Consider the following 8,144-nt stretch of genomic DNA (forward strand, 5'->3'; position numbering starts at 1 on the left):
CAACCCTTCATGCTAAAAACTCTCAATAAATTAGGTATTGATGGGACATATCTCAAAATAATAAGAGCTATATACGACAAACCCACAGCCAATATCATACTGAATGGGCAAAAACTGGAAGCATTCCCTCTGAAAACTGGCACAAGACAGGGATGCCCTCTCTCACCGCTCCTATTCAACATAGTGCTGGAAGTTCTGGCCAGAGCAATCAGGCAGGAGAAGGAAATAAAGGGTATTCAATTAGGAAAAGAGGAAGTCAAACTGTCCCTGTTTGCAGAAAACTATTTTAAAAATAGGTCTACTACCCGATTTCAAAACTTACTACAAAGCAATAGCAATGTAGACAAAGTGGTCCTGGCATAAAGATAGACATATAGTGAATGCAATAGAACTGAGTGTTTGGAAAAGCATGCATCATTAACTTAAATATAAGACCTAAAATTATAAAACTTCTAAATAAAAACTTAGTAGAAAATCTTTGTTACGTGGATTAGGCAAAAACCTCTTAGTTATGATTTACAATCCTTAAAAACAAAGAGAGAGATAATTGAGCATCATCAAAATGTAGCATTTTATTCTTCAACAAACCATTAAAAATTAAAAAATGCACAGAATATGAGAAAATACTTGTAAATAATATATCTGTCAAAGTAATTGTATCCAGAATATGTAAAGTACATAATATATTATAGCAAAGTAAGAAATTGGCTGGCAGTTATAACCCTAGCCACTGGGAGGTTGAGATGGGAGGATTCCTTGAGTGCAGGAGTTTGAGACTGCAATGAGCTATGAGGGTGCTACTGCACTCTAGTCTCAGTGACAGAACAAAACCCTGTCTCTTAAAAAACAAAAAATTTTGAAAAAAATGGACAAACTGAATATATGTCATCAAAAATAACAAATATATTGATTATTAGCACAGAAAAAGTTGCCAATCATTATTAGATTATTAGTAATTAGGAAACTGTAAATCAGCGTACACACACTCTAGAGTAAATATAGTCCAAAGCACTGTCAGTACCGTCTTGGTGTGGCTGTGTAAAAACTGAAATCTTTATACATTACTAGTAAGGATGTAAAATGGTACCCCTGCTGTGGAAAGTAATTTGGAAGTTTCTCAAAAAGTTAAGCACATGCTTGTTATACAACCCAGCAATTTCGTATCAAGATATCGCCCCAAGAAAAGTGAATATATGTGTCCTCAGAAAGACTCAAGCATGAGTATTCATAAGCATTGTTCATAGTAGCCAGATATCAGACACAATTCAAAGGTTTTTCCACTGATTAATAAACTTTGTGGCATGTTTATACAATATAATATACTACTTAGATGTAAAAAAATTGTGCTAACTAAAAAAAAACAGACAAAAAGACATCTCATTGTAAGATTCAACTTATATTAAATTTTAGAAGGGCAAATCTGTAGAATAAAAACCTATATATTCCCGAGTCTGAGCATGAGAGTGGGGATTGACTATAAACAGCCATGGAGAAATGTTTTGAGGTGATGCAAATGTTCTAGAACTGATTTATGGTAATGGTTGAAAAACTGTACAAATTTACTAAAATTCATAATAATGTACATTTGAACTGTGTGGATTTGGTGGTATACAAATCATACATCAATACATTTGTTTTTTTAAGTGCCTGAAACAATGGAGTGACATCAGCAAGATGGCAGAGTAGGAGACACAGCCTTTGCTCTCCACAAAATAAACAAACAACAATTAGCTAACCATGAGCAACATTGCTCTGGGAGAGCTCAGGTGTCCAGTTAAAAAGCTTTACCGGCCGGGCGCGGTGGCTCACGCTTGTAATCCCAGCACTTTGGGAGGCCGAGGCGGGCAGATCACGAGGTCAGGAGATCGAGACCACGGTGAAACCCCGTCTCTACTAAAAATACAAAAAATTAGCCGGGCGTGGTGGCGGGCGCCTGTAGTCCCAGCTACTTGGGAGAGGCTGAGGCAGGAGAATGGCGTGAACCCAGGAGGCGGAGCTTGCAGCGAGCCGAGATCGTGCCACTGCACTCCAGCCCGGGCGACAGAGCGAGACTCCGTCTCAAAAAAAAAAAAAAAAAAAAAAAAAAAGCTTTACCAACACAGTGGAGAAAAAAAATTGAGAAAACTGCACAGAAAAATGTTGGAAGTGGAGTTTCATTTTGCCTGCATCAGCCGATGTCCCTGGCCTGCATAGCTCAGCACTGAGAGCAATTTCCTTGGCCCATGAGTTCCCCTCACAGCAGAGAAGAAGAGCAGGGTGAACGACCAGCTTCCCCAGCTTTTGGGGGTACCGCTTGAAGGGCTCACTTTGGTTTAACCCTGCCAAGATTGCTGGGGAGACAGACATAGCCAAGATGTCTGCAGATTGCTAGGGACAAAGAGAAAAGTGAGGCTATCAGCATCAACCACACGGTGAAGCCACCATGGCCCCCGGCCTGCTCTACAGAGGACCCCAGCAGTCTTTGCCACTGAGGACCTCAACAGCTACAGCAAAGGCTTCATCTCTCACTACTGAGGACCCTGCAGTAAGCGCTTTAAGAGACTCCCGTGGGCTTCTCCATGGAAGACTCCAGCAGTTTTCACCTTTGAGAAAACCAGCAGCCTAATCTTGTTAAAATGAGAAAGTCAAATTCTGCCTTTGCATTAGTGTATTGTTGAAGCTAAAGCTAATTTTTATAAAACCTTATAAACAAGTCCATCCAATATCAGTCAGTTGTGACCACACAAGACAAGGTTTTCATAAACCTTTTATAAAGTCTTATACTTTTTTTTTTTTTGAGGCGGAGTCTCGCTCTGTTGCCCAGGCTGGAGTGCAGTGGCGCAATCTTGGCTCACTGCGAGCTCTGCCTCCCGGGTTCACACCATTCTCCTGCCTCAGCCTCCCGAGTAGCTGGGACTGCAGGCGCCCACCACCATGCCCGGCTAATTTTTTGTATTTTTAGTAGAGACAGGGTTTCACCGTGTTAGCCAGGTCTCGATCTCCTGAACTCGTGATCTGCCCGCCTCGGCCTCCCAAAGTGCTGGAATTACAGGCGTGAGCTACCGCGCCCGGCCTAAACTCTTATATTTTTTATTAATGAGCAGATAAATGCTCCAAGAAAACCCTGTTACTCGGACACAGTGGTCCAGGCTCTGGCCGTGCACCGGTGTGCTTTTCATATTTAGGTTTAATTTTTAGAAAAACTAAATGACCACTTTTTAATTTCAGCCAAAGTGATCATACACAAAATTATTTTCACAAGATCAGTCTTTCACAAACTTTCTACAACTTACTTAAACCTTCAGTTATGTGTATCATGTCTTACTATTTTGTCCTAGGACAAAGGTTTACTTTATTTTCCCCCTTATCTTTATGACCACACAGAATTCTCTCTCATGTAAATGAAAAACTTCTCTCTCTCTCTCAAACTCTCTTACATTTTACTTTTCCTTTTACAAAAACCACATTCTCTTGCCTTCTTACAACTTTTTTAAAATTAAAAGTGCATTCTATTTTCTTTAGAGCGTTTGGATGTAAAATTGCTTTTCTTATTTCTAGTAGTCCTAATTACATAAATTACTTACAATGTAAACTCTTAGTAAGCCTTATGTTCAGTGACAAGCCCAGGAAGCAAGCAGTTTTAATTATGTGTCAGGTGTGTAGCCCACGACAAAGTACCAGACTTGGGGATAGGTCTCATCATGGCCTAAAGGCTCAAATCTAAAGGCATAAGTTTATAGAAAATTTAAGCAAGTATCAAAAGCGCTACAGGAGCAACCATTCTATGATCTTAAAACATCTAACAGAGATAGTATCTGACCAATACATCTAGGCAAAAATGTCCAAATTCAATTCTGAAGATGCTTTTATTTTAAGAACAATTTTGAAACTATCTTTATTTACTGAATATCATTATTAAAATCACATTAACCTGAAAAGCATTTAAATTTATGTATTTAATTTATGAATACTCTTTTATTTATAAGCCAATTTGCTATTGTAGACAACATGCAAAGACATACACGCATGCATACATAAAGATCAAAACAGACATAAACAAAGCCCCTAGACTCTTGATTTTAAAACTCTGGCTATTAGACTGGCAAAGCTCACCAGTCCAAAAACAGCAGCTGGATTCCAGTTACATCTCTATAAATGGAACAAGTCAAAATCCACCTGTTCCACATGGCTCAAGACCTCAATAGATCCCAGAGGAAACAAGCTGGCAATGCATATCTCAAAGCAGAGAGAGAGAGACATTTTTTTCTCCTTTAAGAGAGGATTTAAGGCTGAGGCAGGCAGATCACCTGAGGTCAGGAGTTCGAGACCAGCCTGGCCAACGTGGTGAAACCCTGTCTCTACTAAAAATACAGAAATTAGCCAGGCGTGGTGGCATGTGCCTGTAGTCCCAGCTACTTGGAAGGCTGAAGCAGGAGAATTGCTTGAACCCACGAGGCGGATGTTGCAGCGAGCCGAGATCACGCCACTGCACTCCAGCCTGGGCGACAGAGCAAGACTCTATCTCAAAAAAGAAAAAAAAAAGAGTTTAAGCTTTGTTAAAGGAAGACTCAAAATGGATACCAAAGCAACACAAAATCACAGGAATTTACCATAAGATTTTATAAGGCAAGTTTTCTCATAATAGGGAGTCATTCCTGGTACAGCAAAAGCTGAAGAGATAAGGTGGAGTAATTTTAGATCTGGGAGGACTCTGTCCTCTTGAGATTCCCTGAGGAAAAACAGAAGTTCCTCCCCAAAAGAGGAATCCACCACATCTTTTTCTGATTTCCTTAAGGAATTTCAGTCTGTTAGAAAAAAAAATTTCTTGTCCCCTCATGTGGCACTGAGGGTGGCAAGATGCAACAGGGGCTGACAGAAGGAAAAGGAGAAACGGGCAGAGGGAGCACATATGTAACTGCCATGGGTGCAAGGAGACAGAAATTTAGCCAATGGAGAAATTCTCACAAAAACAGAACAGAGGCCTTAAAACAAAGACTCTTGTGCATACACACATGTGCACACATGTGCATGCGCACACACACAACATACATATAACCTAAATAGCAGTTTCAATTAAGTTGACTTTTGACTATCCAGCTCTTTAAAAATCCTTTCAAACTTCTTATTAGAGAATTTTAACAGGACAAACAGCTGATATTGAAGATTTTGTATCCTTTTTATATTTATTTTATTTATTTATTTATTTTTTTGAGAGGGAGTCTTGCTGTCTCCCAGGCTGGAGTGCAGTGGTGCAATCTCAGCTCACTGCAAGCTCCGCCTCCTGGATTCACGCCATTCTCCTGTCTCAGCCTCCCGAGTAGCTGGGATTACAGGCGCCCGCCACCACGCCCCACTAATTTTTTTTTGTATTTTTAGTAGAGACGGGGTTTCACCATGTTAGCCAGGATGGTCTGGATCTCCTGACCTTGTGATCCGCCCGCCTCTGCCTCCCAAAGTGCTGAGATTACAGGCGTGAGCCACCGCACCTGGCCATATCCTTTTTATTTCTTAAAGGCATAATTTAAGTTAAGCTTCACCAAGATTATGATTTAACCAAGGACGTATGAGGTGTCTCCAGAGAGGTGGAAAGCAATATTCACAAGATCCAAACCCACCCCGTCTTTTGACAGTTCTAAGAAATGAAAACTTTGCTAGCTACAAATGGAGTATAATCTACATTCTTATTTCCCAAATTCTCTAGAGTCTCAGGTTCTTAGTTGACTATCTGCACACAAGGCTCAAAAGCCTCATATACCCCCACAGATGGAAATCAAAAGCTGTCCATGAAAGAAAAATGCATCAACAAATGGCAAAAATCTCACAAATAGCAAACCAAAAGGACTTGTTCCTTGGCTGGGAATCAAACTCAGGCTGTCACAGTGAAAGGGCAGAACTTTAGCTGGTGGATTGTAGCATGGGACTGTCTTCACTATTGTTCACAGAGATGATCTGAAGTGGACAGTTCTAGGCTTGCAAATAATTTTAACTTTGTCTTAGGTCAGATTTTTGCTCTTTGATTTAGTCAAGAGAATTCCTAAGGCTAACCATGGCACTACTGTTGTCTTTTTAAAATTTGATTTTCCCATCAGTTGTTTAAGAGATCTCTAAAATCTTTTTAAATTTAGGAATCTAAAGGATCCCTTTTTCAGGCTGTTTTCCTCTGGAGTCTAAATAATATTGTGGCCAAATAGTGCTGCAATAAAAAAATCTTATTCCTTTTTGTGGGTCCAAAGCTAAAATGTTTCGCACCCTACAAATAAATATCTTCTTTTCTCATAATGAAAACCCAAAGGAGTATAAATCATGCTGCTATAAAGACACATGCACACGTATGTTTATTGCGGCACTATTCACAATAGCAAAGACTTGGAACCAACCCAAATGTCCAACAACAATAGACTGGATTAAGAAAATGTGGCACATATACACCATGGAATACTATGCAGCCATAAAAAAATGATGAGTTCGTGTCCTTTGTAGGGACATGGATGAAACTGGAAAACATCATTCTCAGTAAACTATCGCAAGGACAAAAAACCAAACACCGCATGTTCTCACTCATAGGTGGGAATTGAACAATGAGAACTCATGGACGCAGGAAGGGGAACATCACATTCCGGGTACTGTTGTGGGGTGGGGGGTGGGGGGGGCGGGGACAGCATTAGGAGATATACCTAATGCTAAATGACGAGCTAATGGGTGCAGGAAATCAACATGGCACATGGATACATATGTAACAAACCTGCACATTGTGCACATGTACCCTAAAACCTAAAGTATAATAAATAAATAAAAAAAAAAAAAAAAGAAAACCTTGGTGTTGATGTTTGGACATAATACCCTGGGCAAGTGGACCTCAGTTTGGTTTGATAACAATTGGTGAATGCAAGGTACAAAAGTCCTGAGTGGGCATCTCATTTATGGCACACTGACCCCTGGCGCAGCATTGTATTAATGCACCCTAATGGACTACAAGGAGGAATAGAGCTCATGCTTTCTTTTTTAGATGACAAAGCCTTAGGTGACAAACCCTTAAGGACTCAGCCGGGCTTTGGACAGAATTTCAAGAAAGCAAATCAAAGTCAAAATGCAATTTCTCAAGGTCTTGATCCCTCCAGTTCTCTGTAAGGTATTCCCCACTAAATATGCTCTCATTCAGCAGAGCCTTGTGCCTTTCCAAAGCAAGGCCAGATGTCCTGCTGAAGCACAACCCAGCATCTAAAGGAAAAATTGCTTGGGGCCATTGTTCACAAGCTCCAGTTACCAAAAACAGTGCCTCATTTCTGACACTGCAAAAAGTAAAGCACCAACAGATGCTGGTGAATATGTGGAGAAAAGGGAAGCTTCAAACACTGTTGGTGGTAATATAAATTAGTACAACCACTATGGAGAACAGTTTGGAGGTTCCTTAAAAAACTAAATAGAGCTACCATAAGATACAGCAATGCCACTGTTGGGAATATACCCAAAAGCATGGAAATCCATATATCCAAGAGGTATCTGTACTCCCATGTTTGTTGCAGCACTGTTCACAATAGCCAAAGTTTGGAAGCAACCTAGTCTGTCAGCAGATGAATGGATGAAGAAAATATGGTACATATATACAATGGAATACTATTCAGCCATAAAAAAGAACTAGATCCTGTCATTTGCAACAACATGGATGGAACTGGAGGTCATCATGTTAAGTGAAATAAGCCAGGCACAGAGAGACAAAAATTTGCATGTTCTCACTCATTTGTGGGATCTGAAAATCAAAACAATTGAATTCATGGAGATAGAGAGTAGAAAGATGGTTACCAGAGGCTGGGAAGGGAAGTGGGGGTAGGGTGGGAGGCAGGTGGGGATGGTTAATGGGTACAAAAAATAGAGAATAAGACCTAGTATTTGATAGCACAACAGGGTGAATATAGTCAATAATAATTTAATTGTACATTTTAAAATAACTAAAAGTATAATTGGATTGTTTGTAACACAAAGAATAAACACTTGAGGGGAAGGACACCCCATTTTACATGATGTGGTTAATATATATTGCATGCCTGTATCAAAACATGTCATGTACCTCATAAATATACACACCTACTATGTACCCACACAAATTAAAATTAAAAATTGAAGGCCGGGCGCGGTGGCTCATGCCTGTAATCCCAGCAATTTGGGAG

This window comes from Hylobates moloch, unplaced genomic scaffold, assembly GCF_009828535.3.
Source record: "Hylobates moloch isolate HMO894 unplaced genomic scaffold, HMol_V3 SCAFFOLD_14, whole genome shotgun sequence".
Taxonomy (NCBI): Eukaryota; Metazoa; Chordata; class Mammalia; order Primates; family Hylobatidae; genus Hylobates; species Hylobates moloch.